Below are 25064 nucleotides of genomic sequence, written 5' to 3' on the forward strand. Positions count from 1 at the left end.
TATACATATTTACTGTTCATAAAAACCATAACTACACAGTAAAAAAGTCACATCACTCTGATCAGTCCGGTCTCTCTCAAGAAAGCCATCAATTTATCAGTCATAACAATGTCCCCATCACCCAGGATAGTGGAAAGGGTGAAGGGGACGTCTGCTGCGCTGCAGTAATTTATAAGTGAAGCACGTTCACGAATAAATCGCCGACAGTGCAGGATGATATGACTGATAGATAACACCGCATTACAGATGTTACAGTGCGGTGGGAAGCGTCTTTCCATATATGGTTTTATGTGGGTTACAATGGTGGCATTAAGCAGTAACCGTGCCAACACTTTTTCTTCTAGGCGACTGGGACGGTTGGCAGTGTCCCAGTCGCCCAGGTACGGCTTACAAGTTGGAATATTTAGTCTGGTCCACTGACCTTGCCACAGAAGATTTATTGATTTCTTTCCGAGAGATAGACTCGACCGTAGATCACGAGGAACGTCCCAAGTCTCCTCGAGCTCTACAGCCGACTTTGCAAGTAAGTCAGCCTGCTCATTGCCGTAGATACGACAATGACCAGGCACCCAGATCAGCGTGAATGACTTGTTGCATGAATGCAAGTTATTAACGATGCGGCCCTGGATCTCATGAGAGTCCGTAGTGCAAGATGCAATTGCCTGAAGGGCTGATTTTGAATCTGAAAATATGACAAATGAGTCATGTCTAGAATTGAGAGCATAGTCTATGGCTCTGTCAATAGCAAAAAGTTCTGAAGTAAACACAGATGTATGAGTCGGCAACCGATACCTGAGGGCACATTTAGTCGACCACACACTTGCACCCACACATTCACTCGACTTGGAGCCGTCGGTGTACAATTGATGGGACCCCAAGTGACGAACAATGATGTTACGAAACAAGTGGTGGACCTCCGCCTCCGGCGCCTTGGCCTTTGGTGCTGGGAGCCATGTAACATCGACTGTAAAGCCGGGTGGCTCCCAAGGCGCTATATTTTTAAGCACCAACTTGTCACAGTCACTGGGGTCCACATCAAGCTCCTGAGTCAGTAAGTGGAGGCGAGCGGCAAGTGGCCGATGCACCCCCCGCAGAAGGTGGTGGTATTGACGCAGGGGGGTACAGGCCACATTGCCGATATTACTTTTCCTTAATGTCCTTATGGCGTAGGACAAGGCCAGGTGGTCACGGCGAATACGGAGGGGAGGCACATTCGCCTCCACTTCCATACGAGCCACACGGGTACACCGGACAGCTCCAAGACACATTCGCAAGCATTTATTCTGTAACACATCCAATCCTTTCAGCGTGGCATCAGATGCCGAGCCATACACCTGTGCGCCATAGTCTAGCTTTGATCGAATAAGGGACTTATACACCATTAATAAAGATTTTCTGTCGGCACCCCAGGTAGTACCCGCTAGGTACTTGAGGACATTTAACGGTTTATCACAACGAGCAAGCAAAGTATTAACGTGAAGTTTAAAATTCATTCTACGATCAAAATGTATTCTTAAAAATTTTACCAAATTTTGAAAAGGTACCGCCTGATTATCCAAAGTTAAGCACAAATTAGGTACGTTACGATTAGTGAAAACTATAGCGGCACACTTACGTACGGAAAAATTAAATCCCCACTGCAAGGCCCATTGGTGGACGGAGTCAAGGGCTGCTTGAATCCGCCCAGCCGAAAATTGTGCATTACGAGAAGAGTGCCATATTGCACAATCGTCAGCCTAGAGTGAGTATTTAAGAATCCTCGGGATGGGAGCTGATGACAGAATATCATTGATCATAATACTAAATAAAGTAGGACTAAGCACACTTCCCTGTGGCACCCCGTTTTCCTGGATAAATATATCCGATGTTACGTTACGGGGAAATTTGACAGAGAAAGTTCTGTCCCTTAAGAAATTTGAAATAAAAACAGGCAAATTTCCTCTTAAACCATAAGCATAGAGCTTCATTAATATACCGGGTCGCCAGGTCATGTCATAGGCTTTATGGATGTCCAGGAACACCCCTATCATGAATTCTTTATTGGCAAATGCCTCTGCAATACAATGCTCCAAATTCATTAAATGATCTAGTGAACTTCTGTATTTACGGAAGCCACATTGTTGATCATTTAACAAATTCTTCGACTCTAAAACAAAAAGAAGCCTATTTTTAACCATACGTTCCATGACCTTACATAGACAAGAAGTCAACACAATAGGACGAAATGAAGTGGGATTCATAAGACGACCAGCCTCTTTGGGTATCGGTATGACGTGCGCAAAGTGCCATGAGTTTGGGAACGTTTGAGATGCCCAAATCTCATTGTACAATGCTAACATCTTAATCAGGTTGTCCTGATTAAGATGCTGGATCATACCGTACGTGATGGTGTCTGGTCCAGGGCTGGTGTCTTTACAGGATTTAAGGGCAAGGAGCAGTTCATCTAGCGTAAACTCTTGGTTGTACGGGGAGTCTACGTCTTCTGTGGCAAAGTCTAATATCTGTAGCTCAGCCGTGCGTTTATGATGTTGGAAACGCGGGTCATAATTGGCTGAGGTACTTACATGAGAAAAACTCCTGGCGAGGATGTTAGCAACGTCCACGGGCTCGTCATAGGTGGTGTTATTCACCTGCAAGGTGGTGACAGGGAAGTATGGGCGTTTATTATTTAATAATCTTATAGTGGACCAGACTTTATGTAATGGTGTTGTACGAGTCACCGTGGACACAAAGGACCGCCAGGAGTCACGTTTAGCCCTTCTCATTATTCTCCTTGCCTCAGCCCGTCCCTGTTTGTATGCAATAAAATTTTCCTCAATGGGCTGACTATCAAAAATCCTGTATCTCCTATTGTGTTTTCTTAATGCTTGTCGGCAATCCGGCGTCCACCAATGTGCTCTTGCTTCGCATGAACTGTAGAAGTCTTGGGAATAGCAGCCTCAGCTGCATGTAATATGGATTGGGTTATATTTTCGACCTTAACATCTATGGTCTCCCCAGATATATCTAAATTGGCGATCCTTGAGAAGGATCTCCAATCTGCTTTCTTATAGTTAAATTTTGGAGTTGGAGGTCCAAAATGATGTCGCGTGTATAAGAAAGACAGATGGGTAAAGGATCACTTCCCAAGGAGTCGTCGTAAGGGTCCCATGAGAAATCTTGATGTATACCAGGGAAGGCCAAAGATAAGTCAATGGCCGAAAAGTTACCAGTACGATCATCTACACGAGTCACTCTACCATAGTTCAGAAGACAAAGGTTGGACTGTAGTATTAGGTTGGCTACTTGATCCCCACGACCATCAATCCTCAAGCTACCCCATTGATAGTGATGGATGTTAAAATCGCCCAACACTAACTTATTCCCAGGCAGATGTTCAAATAGTGAATATAAAGCATCACTATCAACGAGGCCATGTGGAGGACAGTACAGAGAGCAAATAGACAGATACGTGTTAGTAAATTATACTCTGCACGCAACCGCTTCCAGAGTAGATTTTAGAATCACTTCCGTTTGCGGGTGTGATTTGTGTGTGTAAATGGCTGCTCCGTGACCTTCATATTTTCTATACGAGTGGTAGTGTTTTAACTGTGGAGGATCAGGATGATCCTCCAGGTGCGTCTCCTGTAAACAAACAACGTCTGGCCTGTGTATTGAGAGCAAGATTGCTATATCTTGTAACTTATTCCCAATACCTCTACAATTCCACTGTAATATAGTGAAAGCGACGGTTTAAGATTTACGTTGGGGGCCAATGTGCTTTGTCTTTTTTTGTCGCCCGCCGGCAGGCGAGCGACTACCGGGGGACCTATCCCGGTGCTTGTTTATGGAAACCTCCATTTTTTCATCAATTACTAGGTTCCCTGACTCCCCCGAGGAAGAGCTAACCTTCCTCTCCCTCGCTGGAGTGGGAACTGGAAGAACATGAGGACGAGACTGTTTTGTGAGGGTGGTCATGTTACATTTACTAGACTTGTCAGGCTTCACTTTAGGCCATACTGATGGAGAGGCAGCAGCAGCCTGAGAATAGGTTGAAACCTTAGGGATGTCAGTGAGAGAGTTTGAGCGGACGGGAGGCCGAGATGGAGAGGTACTGTGAGTGGCAGGAGAGAGAAGGACAAGATCAGTCTGCGTCTCTACAGAGCACATCACAGGACGGGACATTACCACCGAAGCATAGGACCTATTCGGCGTGGGAGTTGCATGCAACTCCTTCACCTTTTTCCTAGCTTCATAATAGGAAATGCCCTCAGTTGCTTTCACTGTGCAGACCTCCTTCTCCTCCTTCCACTTGGGACAATCCCTAGAGGAAGTGGGGTGAGTACCCTTGCAGTGAAAGCAACATACCGTGCAATGTTCCGCATCATGACCTTGGCTTGCACACTTGCCACACACTGGCTGGGAAGCCCGATAAGTCTTGGCACCATGCCCATATAAGTGGCATTTCAAACAACGGAAAGGGTTGGGGATGTATGGCCGCACATGAACAATTTCGTAACCAATTTTTACATTGCTAGGCAGTGACACTTTACCGAAAGTCAAAACAATGGTCGCTGTCTTTGTCCTGGCACCTTCCGAGAATCTGGTGATAAATTTAGCATCAATGACATTTTGCTGAGCGAGTTCATCTATGATCTCTTCCTCACTCATCGCCATGAGATCCCTGCAAGTGATACCCCCTTGCAGGAATTCATGGATGTTGGGATCTTGGTTTCGACATCATAGCAATGAAACTTGCGCAGCTTCAACAAGTCCTTAATTTGAGATGAGTTACAAGTTTTTATAAGGAGGTCTCCGTTACCAAGTTTTTTTATTTGTTCCACCTCCCCAGCACAGCCGTCAATAACCTTCTTGATCATGAAGGGATTGAGACTGCTCATGGGAGTGGAACCTAGAGCAGTGATTATTACATATTTCGCCTTATGTACCAGTACATCACGAGGCAAATGAGTCTGGGGCCGTACTGTCTGGGGGCAGTCCGTCCATTGGTCAGTCGGGGGTCAGTCAGGACTACCTCCCCCCCTGGAGGGGGAGGAGGCAGTAGGGGCATCCTCCATAGTAACCCCCCCCCTAACGGGGGACTTTGGAAGAAGGAGAAAAGACGATCAAGGGACAAACAACCGGGGACCACACACTTAAGTCTGAGGTTGCCCTCTCAAACCACTCCAGGGAGGCCCGACCATGTTTATTCACGCCCCAGAGCGATCAGTGGGGGGGACCCTCCGTGGGCGATAAGCAAAGGTAAACTCAGTGTAATGGCACAGACACCTACTGTACCTAGCTACAGGGAGGGGAGGAATATGAGAAACTAGCTATCCTAACAACCACCAGAAGGGTGAAAAAAAGGAACTAATGCCAGCGAGGCAACCCTATGGTTCCTTCTTCCTCGCATAAAAAAAAAATAAATAAATAAATAAAATAAAGCTAGAGAAAAGAGCACACGAGCATACATCCACTCTCTTCGCGACTAAGTATAAAAGTCCGCCTACGAGCTGTGTCACGGATAATATATATATAGGGGGAAAGGTGGGAATATGAAACAGGGTGGTAATATGAAACAGGCCTTTTCTCAGGTGAAAAGTGCTGCCATCCATTGGTAACTGAACTAAACATAATTATTACTTCCCCCACAGGCCACCAGAATGTTCTGGAATCACTCACTCAAGGTGGGTCGCTCTGAGAGGATATTGTTTACTTTTCACTCAGTGAAACTTTTTTTTTTTTAGGTAAGATCAAAAACTTGTTATCCTGTATAAATTGATATTAATGGACTATGATATATAGTGTGTTGATTAGTCATAAGATCACCTGTTAAAATGGCATAGTTAGTTTTCTGGAAAAAATTCTAGCCTAGAATTTCTGCTAATTCATTTTAAAAATGGTGTTGGGTGCCATTATGGAACAGTGTGTTCCATATTACCACCATTCCTTTTACCTTGTTCCGTATTACCACCATTCTTTTTTTTTCCCTGAAAGTACAGTATGTCAAACAGGCCTACACAGAAAGAAAGAAGGAGGTGGAGGAAAGAGTGTGGAAAGTAAAAGAGAAACATTATTTCAAAAAGACAGAGATGAGGATGAAAGTTCTATTGAAGAAGAAGAGAGAATTAGTCTGTCTTCTGGAAGTTCAAACTTACTAGAAGAAATTATGGGAGAAGCAAATCCTGGAAGAGATGATGCACACTGTCTTTTTTGTTCAGAAAAATTCACGAAGTCCAAATCAGGAGAACTATGGGTTCAATGTTTAGTGTGCCAGGGATGGGCCCATGTCTTGTGTACTGGTTGTGAAAATGATATTTTAATTTGTGACTTCTGTTCTTAAACATACATTTTCACTGTAAAATTATTATTGAAGTATTCACGAAAAGAAATATTTTTTATTTTCAAAATTGTTTCATATTACCAACCCACTAGTTTCATATTACCGCCCCATTTTCCAAGACCCACTCTTTGGATGTTCTTGAATAAAAAGTTGTGGAATTTGAATGGTTTAATTTTTCTCATTATAACTCTGAATGCGTTTTAACCCCTAAACCGCGAGGTTGTTTATGCCTGACTTGCGTGTCTCGTGGGCATATTCGCACTCCGACAGACTCTCTAAAAATATTTGCCAAAAATCAGTTATTAGTCCTAGAATATTATAATTAAAAATGTATATGGCACATACCTTCAGAAAAATGTATATGGCACATACCTTCAGCTTTCTCCTGGGATATTTGTTGAGTCTTTGTCTAGTACCGTAGGACTTGTGGAGACCTCTGAAGTTGGGTAACGAAGTCTCCACTTTACACTTCCCGACAACCCGTAATATGATTACCACAGCCTGATATTATCACTAGAAACACTATTCTATGATTCTAAAATAGTTTGGAATCCATACTCCAAAAAAAAACACTGTGAAAGCAATGAAAATTATGACCGCGTATGACCTTCCCACTTGCGATCGTTCGCCACTGGTGTTCTGTCATTTATTATTCATAAAAACGCTCACAGTTTATATTTCTATTATTACATAACACTTATATATATCTACAGTCTTTATCCATAAATTTCCTTCAGTAATAGTAGTTTATTGTCACTGTAGGCATTCAATTTCTCTTTCAGTAAAATACGTAGCATTCACTTTCTCCTCCTGTATACTAGCGTTGAGAGTGAATCTGTCACTTTCATTTTCACTTTCATAATTCATAGTATTCATACATGCTAGAGTGAAACTTTCACTTTCATTACTCCTAGTATATATACTCGTATTCTTATATTACTACTCATTTACATTTCTATTTACATTCTTTATTATACTTACATTATTTACATTTCTATTTTATTTACACTGTGTTATGCTAACTTATAAAACTATTTTCCACTATTCACTTATATTTACATTCATTGCTTTCACTTGCTGTTTACACATTATTTACACATCATTTACATTTCCACTTGCACTGTTTTACTCACCAGATAGATCGTAGTCACTGTCTATCATTTTCTTTGACAAATTAGCCAGTTCATGTTCACCAGTCACTTAGCACTTTACCTCTTTCCACACAAGGTTTAGTAGGGGGTTGAGGTCACATGGTCCTTTGCATGGGGCTAAAAAGCGGCGAAATTGGGCAGGCACGAATCCGACGTGCTCTCACCTTGAAAGACGACAGTAAACTGAATAGAGTGTGGTGGCCTGCCTAGGGGAGCTGCCAATGTCAGCGGGGTGACAGCTGCTGATACATACGCTATGAAATGATTGGCAGGAAATCTAGACAATACATAATAAATTAGGTAGTTCCAGGTGAATGTAAATATCACTTAGGCTTCTCTCTTCCTTTCTTATATATATTTTTACTACGAGAATAGATTATATGGGATATTTCAAGGGGAAATAAACAGCGAAAATTAGCGAACGAGTGCAAGTGAGGTGTTGTCAGTGATAATTAGCCAGTTCCAGGTGTATGGCACAATCACTTACCTTATTTCCTTCTTGTATATATTATTTGGTATAAGAATAGAGCATAGGGCTTATTTCAATGGATGAAATCAGTGGAAAATTCCAGGGAAGATTTACTTAGCATAGCACGGCCGGGCAGATGAGAGGAGAGGGTCATGGAGGGGAGGTAGGGAGGGGAGTCAAGAACGGGGAGAAATGGCTAAATTGTCAACAATGGATAGGAGTACAGATGAGATTAGGAGTGCTGACTAGTGTTGGACATTGGCAGTACTGATAGATGATACAAGCCACCACCTGAAAGCCCAGGCGAATTCAAAATAACACAGAATCACAAAAGTGACGCCCTGTGGTATGATCCGTTGCTCCCAAGCGTCACAAAAGTGACGCCCCGGAGTTAAGGGGTTAAGGATAAAATTTGTTAATACTTCTGAGGTTATTGATCCAGTTTTTGCCTTTAATATAGGTCCTAGCTCAGACTCTGTCGGGTGAGGAGGTCTGGCCGATTTCTCTCGAGCTCTGAACTCTGGTTCATTTACTCGTGAAGCATTTCGCCTGTTTTTCCTCGTTTTTGGGCCAGTTTTGACTTAGTCTCTGGCACTGAGGAAGCTTTTCTTTTGCTTTCCAGGTTTTTTCTGAGACTTTGTCTCAGATTGCCTGGGTGTGAGTGGGAGTGTGTGTGTGTGTTTGTGACTGAGTGTGTGGGGGTTTTTTTTTTTTTTTTTTTTTTTTTTTTTTTTTTGGCCTGCCGTTAGTGTACCTCACCGTAGTACGACGCCGAACCCTGAAGGGGTGCCGTTAGGGCACTTCCATGAAGGGGGGCCTTTAGGGCCTGGTTATAGGAGGCGGTGAGGGCGGCTCTGTTAGAGTAGGGAAGACCCGAAAGGGGCAGTGGCGGGGCCTCCCATCGCCCTTTAGAGGGCGGGGAGCATAGGTTGCCCGTCACTGTAGGGACCTGGCCTCTTTTTCTGTATTTTGTTTGCTTGTGATTTTTGAGTGGTTGTGTGTGTGAGGTGTATGTGCGTGGGTGTGTGTGTTTTGACTGAGTTTTTTGGCCTGCTCCGGTGAGCACCATGAAGGGATCCAGCATCCCTAGGCCCCACGGGCATTCCCGCCTCCCGCTTCCTCATTCGAGGCCCTCCATCCCGTGCCCTGCCACAGGCACGAAGAGGGAGCGTCACTGCTCGGACTCGAGCTCTCACTCATCAGCTCACGAGGCCGCTTGTGCAAACCCCTCCACACCTAAATCTACGGGAGTGGTACCTCGCTCGCGAGGTGACTCTACCCGCTCGGCTAAGGCAGCCCGCCGACATGAGGCTATGGAGGAGGTTGCACCTGCTCCACCATCTCTCTCTTCCACCAAGGGCACTTCGGAGGCTCCTGCTGCGACTCAGCTCTCCCCCTCTGCAGATCCCGCTCTGCATCTAGATGAGGGTTTCACCCCCGTGGTACGGAAGGGATCGAGGCGTGCTCGCCAGGGAAACGGCCCTTCTCCGGCAGTACGCACTGGGCCTCCCCTCAGGGATCCCTCTGCTGCCCGTCCCTCCGTGTCCGTAGCTGTGCGTCCGCCTCCCCGCTCTGCATTTCCAGCTTTCCGTGTGCCGGTACAGGACGGGCATGCGACGAGCTACGACGCCGTGGCTGCACTAGAGCGTCACCTGCCAGGGCTACGCTGCTCCAATCTCATGGGTCGGGATGGAAGCTCAGTGTTGGTGCCGAAGGACGAGGGAGCCTATGACCTCTTAAGAACAGCCCTGCAGGACGAGGCCTGCCCTGTAAAGCTAGTAGAGCTGACGCCTGGTCAACAGTCTACGAAGGCCGTGGTCATGGGCTATCCCTTGAGAATGCCCATGGAGATACTCCTTCACCACCCTCAAGTCGAGGAGGCAACCCGATGCCAAAAAACGCGGACCCGAGAGGAGACTCGACAGGTCATTGTCACCCTGCGGGGTCCTCTGATCCCTGCCATAGACCTGGGGAACTGGGGAACATATCACCTTCGCCCCTTCACCCCAGAGCCTCTCCGTTGCTACCGCTGCCAGCGCTACGGGCACCACCGTGCCAACTGCAACCGCCCCGTCATCTGCGGCATGTGCAGTGGCGGCCACGACACAGCCGAGTGTCTCCAGCGGTACAAGGCGAAGCAACCAGTTGCGGCCAAGTGCCCCAACTGCTCCGGACGACACCACGCCTGGCACCCCAGCTGCCCCGCACGGGTTCACCGAGTGAACCAGGGTCGAGAGAGGCAGGTTGCTTTTGTAAAGGAAAGCCAGGCCACCAGCGCCACTCCAGCTCCCCCCGGCACTTTCATCTGGGGCCAACAGCGCCGCCCTCTCATCCAGCGCCCACCACCTCTCAGCGACCAGGAGTTCCCTCCATTGCCCTCAGCCCTGACTGTGGTCCAGACCACAGCCGAGGTCCACCGCCAGCAGCCGCCTGTCTCGCCAGCACTTCCACCTGTAGAGACCAGCCAGCCACTGCCTGTTCCACCACCAGTGCCTGGCTCCACACCCAGTCCACCAACCGCTCCTGCTCCTCCGGTGATCTCATTCACAACGGAGGAGCTCAGGACCTTTGCCACGGAGCTGGCGCTGACCCTCGCCAAAACAGTCGCCTTAACCCTCGACATCCCTCTCCCAACAGAGCCCCTTGCCGAAGCTGCCAATCGCCTAGTAGACCAGGCGATCGAAAGGAAGATGGCGAGCCTAGGTGCTCCTCTGTCCCCTCGCCGCCCAGCTCGTTCGGCAGGGCGACCCCGTCCCACCCTGCACAGGACAGCTCGCCCGTCCAAGAGGGTAAAGCCACGACCTCTCAATGCGCTGTCTTCCACCGCACAGCTGCCTCGTCAGCGTCAGCGTTTGGGGCAAACCCTACCACCATCAGGGTCCAAAGTGATGGACAGGGCCTCACCACTGCTGCAGGAGAACGACCGTCCGCAACTGTCGCCGGACGGCCAGTAGACCGCTTTCTCAGGCTCCTCCAGTGGAATTGCTTGGGAGCACGGAGCAAGCTCCCCCTCTTGCAGGAGGCGGCCGCACGGGACCGCCCTCATGTCATTCTCCTGCAGGAGACCCTGCTCCCAGGCAATTCCACTTTCCATCTCTCGGGATACACCACCCATCTCCTCCCGTATATTCGTGGCGTTACACGGGGATGTGCCGTTCTGGTCCAGGACCACATCGCGTGCACGGATTGTGAGTCCCCTCCTTTCTGTGGACCTGATGTGGAGGTTCAGGGCGTGGTTCTCCATCTGGCGACGTCGCCCCTAACGGTATACAATGTATACCGAAGCCAGAGGAGCACCCTGGAGTTGGGGGAACTTTTCTCCCAAGCTGCCAGGGGGGCAGTGTACATTGGGGGCGACTTCAATGCCCACCACGCCCTTCTGTCATCGCCTCTTCAGTCCAATGAAGCAGGACGGCACATTTCCTTACTTCTGGAGGAGATGGGTGGTGTCTCCCTCCTAAACAACACGACAGAGCCCACTCATATTGGAGGAGGACGCCTCGACCTCTCCTTTGTCTCAACCCCTCTGTCAGGCCTGGCGTCATGGTCACTCCACCCACACCTTGCGAGTGACCACTTCGCTACTCTTGTTGACTTGCCTCTCGCCCCCCTCCCCCCTCCCCCGCCTCCCACACCACGATGGGATCTACGCAAGGCGGATTGGGCGGCCTTTGACCGTGCTCTCACGGCGGCCTTTGCGACATCCTCTCCCGCTTCAGACCTCGAGAGCCGGGCAAATCAAGCAGCAAATATCTTTTCGCACGCTGCCTCTCTTGCCATTCCTTTGCAGCGGCGCTCGGCGAGATGCTACCGGGACGGCTGGTTTTACTGCGACAGGGTCAGGGAATTGAACCATAGGCTGAATGCAGCACGCAGGCAGTACCGGCGGCGCCGAACATCTCCGCACCGCCGGTACCTGGTTGCTGTGACTCGGCATGTGGTTACTGAAAAGCGTCGCCTTAAAGAGGAGGCGTGGATCGGATGGTGTCGCACCCTGGATTCTCACTCCACGCTCCGTGAGATGTGGGGGAGAATCAGGTTCATCTCCGATCCACGTCCTCCTCGTCCGCCCTCTCACCCTGACCCTGCCGCTGAGGCCAGCCGTCTTGCCCAGCATTTCGCTGACCGCTCAGCCTCTTCCAATCTCCCGCAGTCTGTCCGAGCCTCACAAGTGCAGCTGTCCGCCTCTCGCATTGCGGCCATTCAGACGGCGTGCAATACACCTGACCCCGCTGACTGTCCCATCACCAGCGGAGAGCTTCAAAAAGCGCTGAGGCGCCGGGAGGACACTGCACCGGGGCTCGATGGGGTCACGTACTCCATTTTAAGTCATGCTGGAGATTGCGGTAGAGAGCGTCTGCTTGATTTGCTCAACCTCTCGTGGTCTGAGGGGCGTCTACCGAGGTCGTGGAAGATGGCGGTCATCCACCCGATTCCGAAACCTCGTGATCCCACTGCCATGCGCCCCATCTCCCTGCTCAGTTGCTTTGCAAAGACAGCTGAGAGGGTTGTGCGGGCTCGTCTTGCTTGGCGGCTGGGACCGCTGCACCCAAGGATTTATGCATATCACCCAGGCAGGAGTGCCACCCACTGCCTTGCATCATTCCTTGGGGAGCTGAGGGGCGGACGGGGATGGCCATCTTCCTCGACCTCGAGAAGGCATTCGAACTGGCGAACCCCACCGTTATCTTGGCAGCTCTTGCGGCCAGGGGAGTAGGGGGCAGGCTCATATCCTGGGTCCGGGATTTTTTAGTGGCCGCACTGCGGGGTCCGCTTTCAGGGGCACCTCTCCCTTTTCACCCGCATACCAATGGCACCCCCCAGGGAAGCGTTTTGAGCCCTATCCTGTTCAATGTCCTGATGGAGGAGCTCCTTTTTGTTGAATATGGGCCTGGCATAACTCTACTCTGTTACGCTGACGATCTGGCCCTCATGTTTACACGGAGAGACTGTTTTCAACAGGCAGACTTGGCCCTTTCTCGGTTACACGCAAAGTGCAACGAGCTAGGGCTTAAAATCAACTTTGCTAAGACGAAGTGTCTGCCTTTTGGCCTCCGCCCCCCCGACTTTCCACTGCTGCTTGGAGGTCATCAGCTCTCAATGGTCACCGTCCACCAGTATCTGGGGGTTTGGCTAGATGGGGGCCTCACCTTTGCTTGCCATGTACGGTATCTGAGGGAACGTGCTTCCACCCGAATGGCTGCTCTCAGATACCTCTCCAGGCGGAGTTTGGGGGCATCATTTTCTGTCCTCCGGACCTTTTATATTCATGCAATCCGATCTCTGGTGGACTACAGTGCCATCTGTCTAACTGGTCTCACTCCACCAGTGTCTCGATCTCTGGAGGTCATCCAGAACGATGCACTCCGCATCATGCTGGGTGCTCCACGTTGGACCCGGATTGAAAATCTGCGTATGGAGGGCGGGGTGCCGTCTCTGGCCCATCGCATTATGTTACGAGCAGCAATCGTCACACTGAAGATGATCCAGTGCCTGCCTCACCTGCCCGTCACTGCCCTCCTAAAACGCCTTCTCGGCCGCCCACCCGAGCCGGCCCCTCAGCGTGACTGGGCTCGCAACACGGCCGCTGTCATCCATGGACTGGGAGCTGCGGCGAGCCTCTGTCAAGACCCCGACTCCCCCTTTTCCGGATATGTTGATCCACCGCCATGGGATCCTCCTCTTTTTAATATTTTTTGTCCATCGGAGGCTAAACCCCGCTCCTCGATTCCAGCACTCCTTCGCCAGGAGGGTCTTAGTAGGGTGGCAGCTCTGGCCTTACCAGACTCAGCCATCTATTACACTGATGGCTCTGTTTCCCCCAATGGCGCAGCTGGAGCAGCCTTTGTCACTGGGCAAATAGTGGAAGCTTGGCGACTCTCCTCAGGTGTATCCGCTTTCCAGGCGGAACTTGCGGCCATCCTGGGTGCTTTGCGCCATGCTCACCACCATCGCCGCAACCGAGTCATAATCCACACAGACTCTCTTTCCTCGATTCAGAGATTACGATCTTTCTCGCTGCATGACAACGTCTTCCTCCTAACAGCGATCCATACATTCGCATCACTTCTTGTCCATAGGGGCGCAACGATTAACCTGCACTGGCTCCCGGGACATGTGGGAATCAGTGGCAACGAGCGTGCTGATCATGCTGCGCGCTCAGCTTGTGATCTTCCAGACATCACATTTCCACTACGACCTAGTCCCTTGCACCTCATCCGCACTCTCACTGCCACCATAGGAAGACTATCCCTAGAGGACCATCAGCTCTGGGTCACGGAGGGCTCTTGCTCTGCAAAATGGTATGCTACTGCCACGTCCTATTCCCTCCTGCTGCCCCCCCCAGGTCTACCTAATTTTATTGTAGTCCGACTTCGAAGATTGCGTCTTGGGTTTCTCTGCTACAAGCAAATTAGGGGTATGGAGCCAGACCCGTGTGAACATTGCTTGGCCAGCTGTGAGGAGCCCCTTTTGCATTATCTTCTGGACTGCCCAGCCACCACCAGGCTCAGGTCTGAGCTCGACTCGGCCCTTGCCCGAACTGGTGACATCTTTAGGGACGCTGCTGGCATTGTTGCCCATGCTCCTTTAAATACATTACTTACTACGGTAAGGGATTACCCTCCACCTCGATAAAAGCAAGCTCGCGCAAGTAGTGCGCACCTCTGACGGGCTCTCTGTTTGCCCGTGTCCCAGGAAACTGGGACGAATATCACACAAACAAACAAACTTAATATAGGTGTTTTTGCCTGAAACAAAAAAGTGGTCCATATTACCACCTTCTCCCCTATATATATATATATATATATATATACTCGTATATGCTAGGAAGAAGGAACTAAAGGCCAAGAGCCAGCAACACTGTTCCTTCCAAGAGAAAAACAAAGTACAAGAGAGAGCCAAATTCAAGATCCAATCATTTCAAAATACCTGGACACACTGCATTTGAAAGACTGGATATCATAACTAGCAGGAAATACAGACAGAGGGATACAATTCCAGAGTTGACCTGTTGCATAAATGAAGGACTGGGAGTAACGGTTAACTCTTGCATTTGTAAGTTGGAGAGAAAAGGGATGAGAGTTTGCTGCTAGATGGGTGCTACGCACCCGTTGCAGAGGTGGAGGGATGCAAGCAGACAGTTCAGAGAAGCAGCGACCATTGAATCAGTGATAGAAAAGAGATAAGGATGCAACAGTGGGATGAAGAGACAGAGGTTGAAGGGAGCCAGTAAGAGGAGGAGAGTAAATTAGATGAAATGTGTTTGACTCCACCCTATTGAGAAGAGCTGTATGTGGGGAACCTCCCCACAAACAGGAGTTGTATTCTACACAGGGGCGGGCAAAACCCGTGTATAAAGTCAACAACTGTGCAGGAGTAAAGAAGGAATGGAGTCAGCCTAGCACAGCTAATCTCTTGGAAGCTGATTTTACAAGAGATGTAATACGATCTTTCCAAGACAAGTCCCGAGTGAATGAAACCCCAAGAATGTTCAAGGATGATGCTGGATTAAGCCGAATATTATAAAACATTAGTGGGTGCTCCTGTGGAAGATTTTGTCCGGTTGATAGGTGTAAGAACTGAGGCTTTGATGCATTAAAAACAATAAGATTATTTTTACCCCAGTCAGAGTTACGAGCCAAGTCAGATTTTAGGTGTGCCATAGCCTCACCCCTTGTTTGTTGAAGTAACTGCTGAGATGGACTATGAGGGAACCGAATGGAAAGGCGAAGAGTGGAATCATCAGTGTACGAGTGGAGAGGGTTAGATGTAGGCCTACAGTTTAGAAGGTCATTGATGATAAGAAGAAGAGAGTTGGTGATAGGACAGAGCCCTGAGGAACACCACTGTTGATAAATCTTGGAGAAGAACAATGGCCGTATACAAGAGCGGCTATAGAACGACCAGAAAGGAAGCTAAAGATGAAGGCACAGATAGAATGTTAGAAACTACAAGAGGGCAGTTTGGAAATTAAAGATTTATGCCAGACTCGATCGAAAGCCTTTGAGATGTCAAATGCAATGGCAAAGCTTTCGCCAAAGTCCCGAAAAAAGGGTAACCAGGAGTCTGAAAGGTAGGTGAGAAGATCGCCAGTGGAGCGTCCCTGACGGAACCCATACTGACGATCAGAAACAAGGTTGTGATAAGAAAGATGCTTTAAAATTTTCCTGCTATTAATTGACTTGAAAACTTTTGAGATACAGGATGTTAAAGCAATTGGACAATAGTTAGAGGGTTAGGAATGGTCACCTTTCTTTGGGATTGCCTGAATGAGAGCAAACTTCCAGCAAGAAGGAAAGGCACGAGTTGAAAGGCAAACTTCCAGCAAGAAGGAATGGTACAAGTTGAAAGGTAAAGGCGAAAGAGTTTATCTAAGTAGGGTGTAGGCACAGAAGCACAGTTCTTGAGGACAACAGGAAGGACTCCATCAGGCCCATATGCCTTGATAGTATTGAGACCTGTGATGGCAGAAAATACATCAGCTGAAAAAATTTTAATGTCAGCCATGAGGAAATCTGAGGGAGTGATGAAGGAATAGCACCGGAATCGTCTAAGATGGAATTGGAGGAGAAAGTCTAAGCAAAGAGATCTGCTTTATCAGTAGAAGAAATAGGTACAGAACCATCAGAGTAGAAAAGAGGAGGGAAGGATGATGAGTTAAAGTTATTAGAAAGGTTCTTGGCAAGGTGCCAGAAGGAGCGGGAAGAATTCGAGTTGGAGAGTTGAGAGCATTTAGTACGGTGAAATTATTTTTAGCAGAACGAAGAACGGACTTAGCACGATTCCAGGCAGAAACATAAAAAAGATGAGATTCAGGGGTGGGTTGGCTCTGGTACCTTTTATACGCCCTCTCCTTGTTGCGGACAGCATTAGAACAAGTGCGATTAAAGTAAGGCTTTCTTGCATTAGTCAAAGGATATGAGAAGGGAATGTATGCTTCCATGCCCGAGAGAATCTCCTTCATAATGTGCAAGGCACACTCAGATGGCACACGGCCATGGAAGCAATAATCATTCCATGGGAAATCAAAGAAGTACTGCCTGAGGGCCTCCCAATCTGCAGCTCCAAACTGCCACCGTTGACGTTTCTTTGGAGGGTCCACGGGCCATACTGGAGTGGTAGGACAGGTCAAAGTAATAAGGTTGTCATAGGAGGAGCCTAATGGAGAGGAAAGATTAACAGTGTAAACAGAATGATTAGTTGTAAGGAAGAGGTCATGTATGTTGAAGCTGTCTGTCTAAGGCAGTCAGGGATATGGGTAGAGTGGTGTACAAGCTGCTCTAGGTCATTAAGATAGAAAAGATTTAGGCTTGTTCACCCGGTGGATCAGTGAAAGGAGAGGAGAGCCAAAGGTGGTCGTCAACACTGAAATCTCCTGGCGTAGAGATTTCAGAGAAAGGAGAAATGGATATAATGCGTTCCATCATAGAAGTAAGATAGTCAAAGAATTTTTGATAGTAGAATTAGGGGATAAGTAAACAGCACAGATATATTTAGTCAGCGAATGACAGGAAAGCCGAAGCCAGAGTGTAGAGAATTCAGAATAATCGAGTTCAGGAACACGAGAGCAAGATAAGTCGTTGCACATATATATATATATATATATATATATATATATATATATATATATATATATACACACACACACACACACACATACAACAACCACCTTTGTCTTTTTAAATGAGTATAGAGAAAGTAGGAGGATACGGAAAAGGGTTTGCTGTCAGTTGCCTCCGACAGCTAAGTCTCGGTTAGGAAAGGAAGGTGAGGTTTACAGGAGGAGAAGTGGTGCTCAACAGAGTGAAAGTTAGAGGATAGGCCACGAAAGTTGCAGAAATTAAGAAGTGAGTCAGACAGTGGTTCCAGGCAACTCGAGTGGTCACGGGGAGAGGGGCGGAAAAGCAACCCATTTACAGAAAATTATCTCATCTCCTTTCCTATCCCCTAAAAGGAGGAAGAGGGCAGCATCAGCCTGCATCCTACCAGGTTCATGTTCGGATGAGATTGAAGCTGTAACAACGACTACTATTGCCACCTCTTTGGGTATGTAGAGACTGAGATGAGGCTACCGCTACCCTGAGGATTTAACTCAGGTACTCCCAGGACATTAGTTTTATTACTCCCATGCATGAAGTACGGCGGTGTAATGTAGTGTGTGTGTGTGTGTGTGTGTGTGTGTGTGTGTGTGTGTGTGTGTGTGTGTGTGTGTGTGTGAGAGAGAGAGAGAGAGAGAGAGAATAATTCAGATATGATTTATTTTAAACCAAGCTAGGTGGAGGGTTACGGACCAGTCTGAGGAGTAAAATATGCAGTAGACAAAAGGTTAAGGTCACAGAACAAGATCAGTGAAAGCAGTTTTTTATTCAGTGAAGGAGCTGAGGGTAAGGCGAGACTGAATCAATTAGATTTTGAGAACAAGCAGTCCATGGTCAACGACACAGGCTAAGGTAAAGGATAAAATTCGATCCTATTACTCAGACCGTTTTGAGTCGGTATGAGCCAACTTCATGTAGGTGCTGAGGGTCAGGGTAGGATGAAGTGATCCATGTATCTAAGTACAGTATATCTCTAGGTTAGCAAAATATCTAACTTGTGAGTATATTGGATCAAGACTGACACAACAACTGGATGTGGAGATGGAGAGATGTGATTTGATTTTGGAGCAGACAGACCGAAGTTCAAGGTCATGGATCAATCTCGCTCTGGTATTTGCGCACTTTTGAGTTCTTTTATTTTCTCGAAATAATGGGGTTGCATGCAGTCTTCAACAATCACTTGAACACGAGTTGTCATTCGTAACTTAGAGACAACCGAGCGGTAGCCTACATCCCTCAAAAAACAGTTAAATCCATTAATAAATAAGTGAAGATAAAATTAAGTTTGCGCCACTTCAGGCGCCTAGCATTTATAAAGTTGCTGTATATTTGCTACCTTGTGATTGTAGTGGAAATTATTCTTGTGCTAGGTGGGGGCGCCCATCATCCACCCACTTAATGTAGTGGAACTTTTTTTTTTTTTAAGGGTCTCTCTATATTGAGTGGCAAGCCACATGATTTCCTGAAAACCAGGAAACCATTTACAACGCTGGGTGGAAACCTTATAACCAACCAACACGTGTTTCCCACGTGACAGAAAGTGGGTTGGCCCTGGCCGATGGTTAGTGTCCCTCCCCCGGAAAACAACTAACTAAAAACACAAACAAGAAGCCTCGGACCAGGACTGACCAAAAGTCGACGACTAAAGACCGAACAAAGGACATGATACGGATGGCCACGTGGAATGTAAGGGTTGCAAATGATTAGGTGAAAGAGAGAGAGATTGTCCAGGTGCTTGAGGGTGTGAAAGTTGATGTATGCGGAATAACTGAAACGAAATGGAGAGGTGAGAGTGTGAGAGAATGGGACTATGGATGGGGTATATGTGCAGGAGTAGGTGAGAATGAGAGGGCAAAAGAAGGAGTATGTATTGTTGTGAGTAACAGATGCAAGGAGAATATAAGAGAGTATGGATCAGTTGGCTCAAGGATTGTATAGGTAGGATTGAAAGCTGGACAACAAATGTGGATGATTGTGTGCGTGTATGCGCCAATGCAAGATCGTGCTAGCAGAGTGGGAGAAAAGTTCTGGGCAAATGTGGAAGTGTACATGGAAAAGTCTGAAAGGAATGAGTGTTTTTGATTGGTGATATGAATGGTAAAGTAGCGAATGTGAAGGTGGATGGAGTAGTTGGTGAGTGGGGTGTGCCTGCTGAGATAGATGAGAATGGCAGTGCTTTAGTGCACATTTGTGCCGGGAGGGTGTTGGTGACACTCAATACCTTCTTCAGACAGAAAATGATCCACAGGTATATATGGCAAGTGATGACAGGGGTGGATGATGAACTGAATGAAATGAAGGCAATGATTGCTTATGTGTGTGTGGATGAAAGAATGCAAAGGTGTGTAATGGATGCAAGAGTATATAGAGGATGGGAGACTGGACTTTCTAACCACCACTTGATGGTGGTCAGAATACAATTCCAAATTAAATGGAGAAATAGAAGAAGGGAAGGACAGGAGAAAGGAGTAGAAGGAGAGTGGAAAGGTTACAAGAGGATGAGAAAAAGGCAGAATGTAAGAGAGAAGTCGAGGAGCGATTGGGTAAATATGGATTGGAGCAGACAGAGGACATTCAAGGCGTGTGCAAGATATTTACAGAAGAAATATGTGCAGCATGTGAGGTGGTGTGTGGGGTGAAGAGAAGACGAAAGGGGGCGCAAGGAACAGCATGGTGGAATGAAGAGGTGAGACAGGCTGTGGCACAAAAGAAGAAAGCATATAGTGAGTGGATGAGAAATAGGGGTGTGGAAGAAGTTGAGAGATGGAAGACAGAGTTATATGTAGAGAGGAAGAGAGAGGTGAAAAGATTAGTAAGAGAGAGTAATAAGAGAGTGGATGAGGAATTTGGAAGGGATTTGAGTGTAAAGTGGAGGGAATGTAAGAAAATGTTCTGGAAAGAGGTAAAGAGAGTTAGACAGGGTGGCAATGAAGTTAGAGAGTGAAAGATAAAAACGGTAGATTACTAGTGGAGAAACGAGAAAAAGTGACCAGATGGAGAGAACACTATAATGAGTTGTTGAACACAGAGAATGAAAGTAATGCTAGAATAAGTGGCTGGAGAATGGCTGAAAGAAGGAGGGATGTGAGAAGAGAGGAGGAAATCAGTAGGATGGAAGTTGTAGATGCAATGAAGAAAGTCAGAATTGGGAAAGCCCCAGGAATTGATGGAGTGTGTGATGAAATGCTGAAGCATGGGGGGGAGATAGTAGTAGAATGGATGTGGAAGATGTGCAGGTTGGCCTGAGAGGATGGTAGAGTCCTGGAGGATTGGAAGTCAGATATAATTATACCCTTCTGCAAAGGAAAAGGGGAAAAGAAGTGTGTGGTAATCATTGGTGCATTTTTCTTCTTAGTGTAACAGGAAAACTATATGGTAGGATACTTACTGACAGGGAAATAACAGAGGAATTAGTTGGAGAACAGGGAGGTTTTAGGAAGGGAAGTGGTTGTGTAGATCAGATATTCTTGCTTAGATCCTTAGTGGAAAAGTTTCTATAGAAGGGAAAGAAGTTGTATACGGCCTTCATTTATTTGGAGAAAGCATATGACAGGGTGGATAGACAATGATTGTGGAAAGTATTCTGAATATATGGAGTAGATGGGAAGTTGCTGAATACTGTGAAGAGTATGTATGAGGGGGCTAAGGCTGCAGTGCATGTGTCAGGACTCCATATTATAAATAGAAATCATAAAAGATAGATAGACAGACAGATAGATAGATAGATAGATAGAAGCACCAAGCCAGGGTGAGATAGGTAGTGTATCAGTGAGAAACAAGCAAAAGGAAATTAGCTTGCAACTCTTAAAGTGAAGAAATGCTGGTCCTGCACTGGAAGCTGTACATACACACAGACATACAGAGTTCTAGATGATTCCACGACAGTATAGCACACGTGATACGACCCCTGCTAAACGAGAATGTAGCAATCAGAGCTCAGAAAGAGCCTGACCATAGAACCGGCAGGTAATGGAGAGATCAAATAATAAGAGAGGTCCAACTAGACTTAGTTAGTATATTAAGTCCCTTGTAATACATACGCTGCTCAACTTTGAAGATAATAAATCAAGATCAACTCCCTGTATTCGTCTTTAACTCCTCCTGCTCTTCAATTACCAAAATAACTTTAACTAAAACTCAAGGCTCACCTATTACAAAACTAAAAAGTTACATATATATAAATGGAGGCTACGAAGTTTCAACAATAAATGATGCTAGCAGCACAGTAATGATAAACTCTACGCCTACGAACCATCATCTCTACAAAAGCAGGCGAAACTGTAACCAAATCAGCTCCAGTTCTACAGCTGATTCTACATTACTACTATTCTACGATCAAGTAACCACAAGCGAGTATACAATAAGAAGAACGAGTCTACGAGTTTATGAGTCCACGAGCCTACGAGTCTATGAGCATCCAGTAGCAATGACGAGTTATGAGTGAGGATCAACAATCTCCACGATTAACTACAAATAACAAGTCTACAAGACAACTCTATAAACTTCTTCATGCAACTTCAAGCAGCATCAAGAAGAATAAAAAACAAAACAAGTAAACGAAAAGCAAGAAAAAAGCAACAAGCACTAGATTCCCAACACTCTCTCTCCTACCGCCTCCCTACCTCCACTGCTGACGCAGGTCAAGACGACGCAGCAAAACACCAGAGCCACATTTATAACGCAAATCACTCACCTTTCCTCACCCAGGTTACTCATCGCTACTCAGTTATTCACCACAGCTACCACTGTGGGAAGCCGACGTCACCATGTGTATCTGCTGAGACGACGCCACGCCAATCAACTTGTGACTGACACCAGGCACTTCTCACCCATTTCTCGTTACTCATTATTCACATAGCTCCTACTCATACTCATTGATATTCACAGTATTGAGTGGGAATTCGACGTTCTATGGTGAGGTTCGCCTGTGAGTACAGCTGTTAACCACTACATTCATCAGGCCAAGGAATTTCCTGAGTAATATCGTCCATCAACACAGCCCTAGAATTATCGAGAGGAGATCTTCATTCAACTCTGCATTTATCTTCCGAGATCGATAGTTGCTTCGAGACGCCTCTCCGAGTGACCACCTTTATCAAGTGGGTGTAATTATACTTACTAATTTCTTCTCAGTGCTTTAAATTTTATATATACACTTATGCACTCACTATCTATCATTCATTACAACTCATTTACTCATCTATTTAGTTAAGACATAAACAAAAGACGTATTTCATAACACCATACCTTAGCAACATGAATTCGTTTTAGCTGAGTGATACGACAGAAATATTTTCACCTCCACCCGTATTAGTACCAGATGATACACAGTTAGTGCCTACTGTGGATACACAATTAGGAGAGCACGAGGGCAACACACCCACCCTACAAAATTCACCACAAACTAAAGAAAAAGAAACTAATACCTCAGTTCTAGATGATAATGATGATGATTGGCAAACCCCCTTTGATGTAGCGAGTGAGGACAGTCTCTGCCTTGCATACCTATGAAAATATACTTGACATAGTTCATCGTTCAGGGAACACCTATTCCACTCTTCCCTCACACAACGATAAACAAGTCCAAGTTAAATTAACAGAGCAACCAGTGAAAATGAATACCACGGATCAAACATCCCCAACTAATGTCTATGTCTACCATGAAGATAGAACTTCCCCGAAATTCTCTGGCACAGAAAAAGACCATATTGATGTCATTTCATTGGTTAATCGATGCGAACAGATCTTCGTTAAATGGCACATTACAGATGAAAAAGAGAAAATTGCTATTTTTTCCTCTTGGATTAGTCGGGAAAGATGTCCGGCAGGAAACTTGCTTAGGTCAGACAAGCTTCTCTGAGCTAAGACATATGATGAATTTAAAACTGAATTTTTGAAGAAATTTTCTGGAGGTATGAACTTTTTGCCAGGTATAATCCCAAAATTACATATGATTGTAGATCTTGTAAGGGAGCACACTACAAATCATATGCTCAGTGAAATAACTGCCGATGTCTCCACGATCAAAAGAACATTATTAGCTACCTTAGAAAACTCAAACTGGATAATAGGAGATGGAAAGATGTCCCCAGACCTCGTCGTGGACATCATTGGTTATGTAGCTGCCTTGTGTATATTATCTGATAGGACCCTCAAGATCGCTAAGGCGATAGCGTACACCCCAGGTATGTGCTTACTAGACTTAATGAACGAGGTAGAGATGTAGTGTAGCAAAGTAGGGGTGATCGAAACACAATCATATTCTAGTAGAATGAGAGTGCCTGAGACAGTGTCAGCTGTGAAAACAGCTACAACTACCCCAAACAGAGAACAAAATCAATCACGACCCGAAAGCAGGCAGAGCACACAACCAAATGCGTCCAGACTATGATCACAAACACCAGGCTACAGGCAGTTTCGTAAGTTTTTGCGCAGTCCAAGTAGATCTCGCGCCACAGATACCACTAAATATAGAAAGTTATCTCGTGGATCACAGTCAGGAGATAGATCCATTCTATATCATTATTGTGCAAAACCTGGACACACAAAGAATGAATGCTTTATCAAAACAAAAGAGGATAGACAAAAGACACAAGGATTTGGTCCCTACTGTAGGCATCATCGGTGCCAAGGGCACTGGACCAGTAACTGCAAAACAGTAGAAAAATTAGTGTCTATTTTCAAATCAGGGGAAGACCAAGTCACGACATAAAACGAACAGACGTAAAGAAAAGCAAGTCTAAATTCACATAGGATGCATGTTGGGAAATGAGTGTATCTTGATACCAGCTGCATGCGAGGATCAAAACGTTTCCTTATTTTTAAACACAGGATCTCCGGCGAACTTAATAACACAAGAAGAAATAAAGAGAATTTTTAGTAATAAGAAGAAAGTAACTTTTCTGGAAGAATCTGATTTAGACTTATATGCAGTTGATGGCAAACAAATCACAGTAAAAGGTATGATACGGTTAAACATCAGTTTCACAGAGACTACAAGACCAATCTCTGCATTTTTTTATATCGTTGAAAACTTAGCAATTAAAGCTCATATGTTACTGGGCTTAAGATGCATGAGAACAGAGAAAATAACTTCACTCCCACAAATGAATGGAACAGACTTTGATATGAATTCATTGAGGAAATACCATCAGAGTCCTCACCGATTAGTAAAACAGAACCAAAAAGAATTGATAATATTAAAAGCTTAAACAAACATACACAAACAGATGAGTGTACAGATCCACTTACACCCCCCCCCCCAGCCTCCAGGACTAGAAACCCAGGTAACGGTACTGATTTATCAGTGTTTCCCGCCCACCTCACCAATGATTTAGTTTTACCACCTAACTCCTATATGAAAGTTACCATAAAGAGCAAGTTACGGAATAGTACTATTCTTGTCTTAGAAGAATTATGTAAAGTAAAAGGAATGTCAGTAGAAAACGCATTATGTCAGATGAACGACGATGAGCAAACTCAGATATTTCTAATTAATCACATGAAAGGGGAAGTACAGTTGA

This window comes from Coenobita brevimanus, chromosome 77 (genome assembly GCF_032717465.1).
Source record: "Coenobita brevimanus isolate Jiangsu-jjx chromosome 77, ASM3271746v2, whole genome shotgun sequence".
NCBI classification, from domain to species: Eukaryota; Metazoa; Arthropoda; class Malacostraca; order Decapoda; family Coenobitidae; genus Coenobita; species Coenobita brevimanus.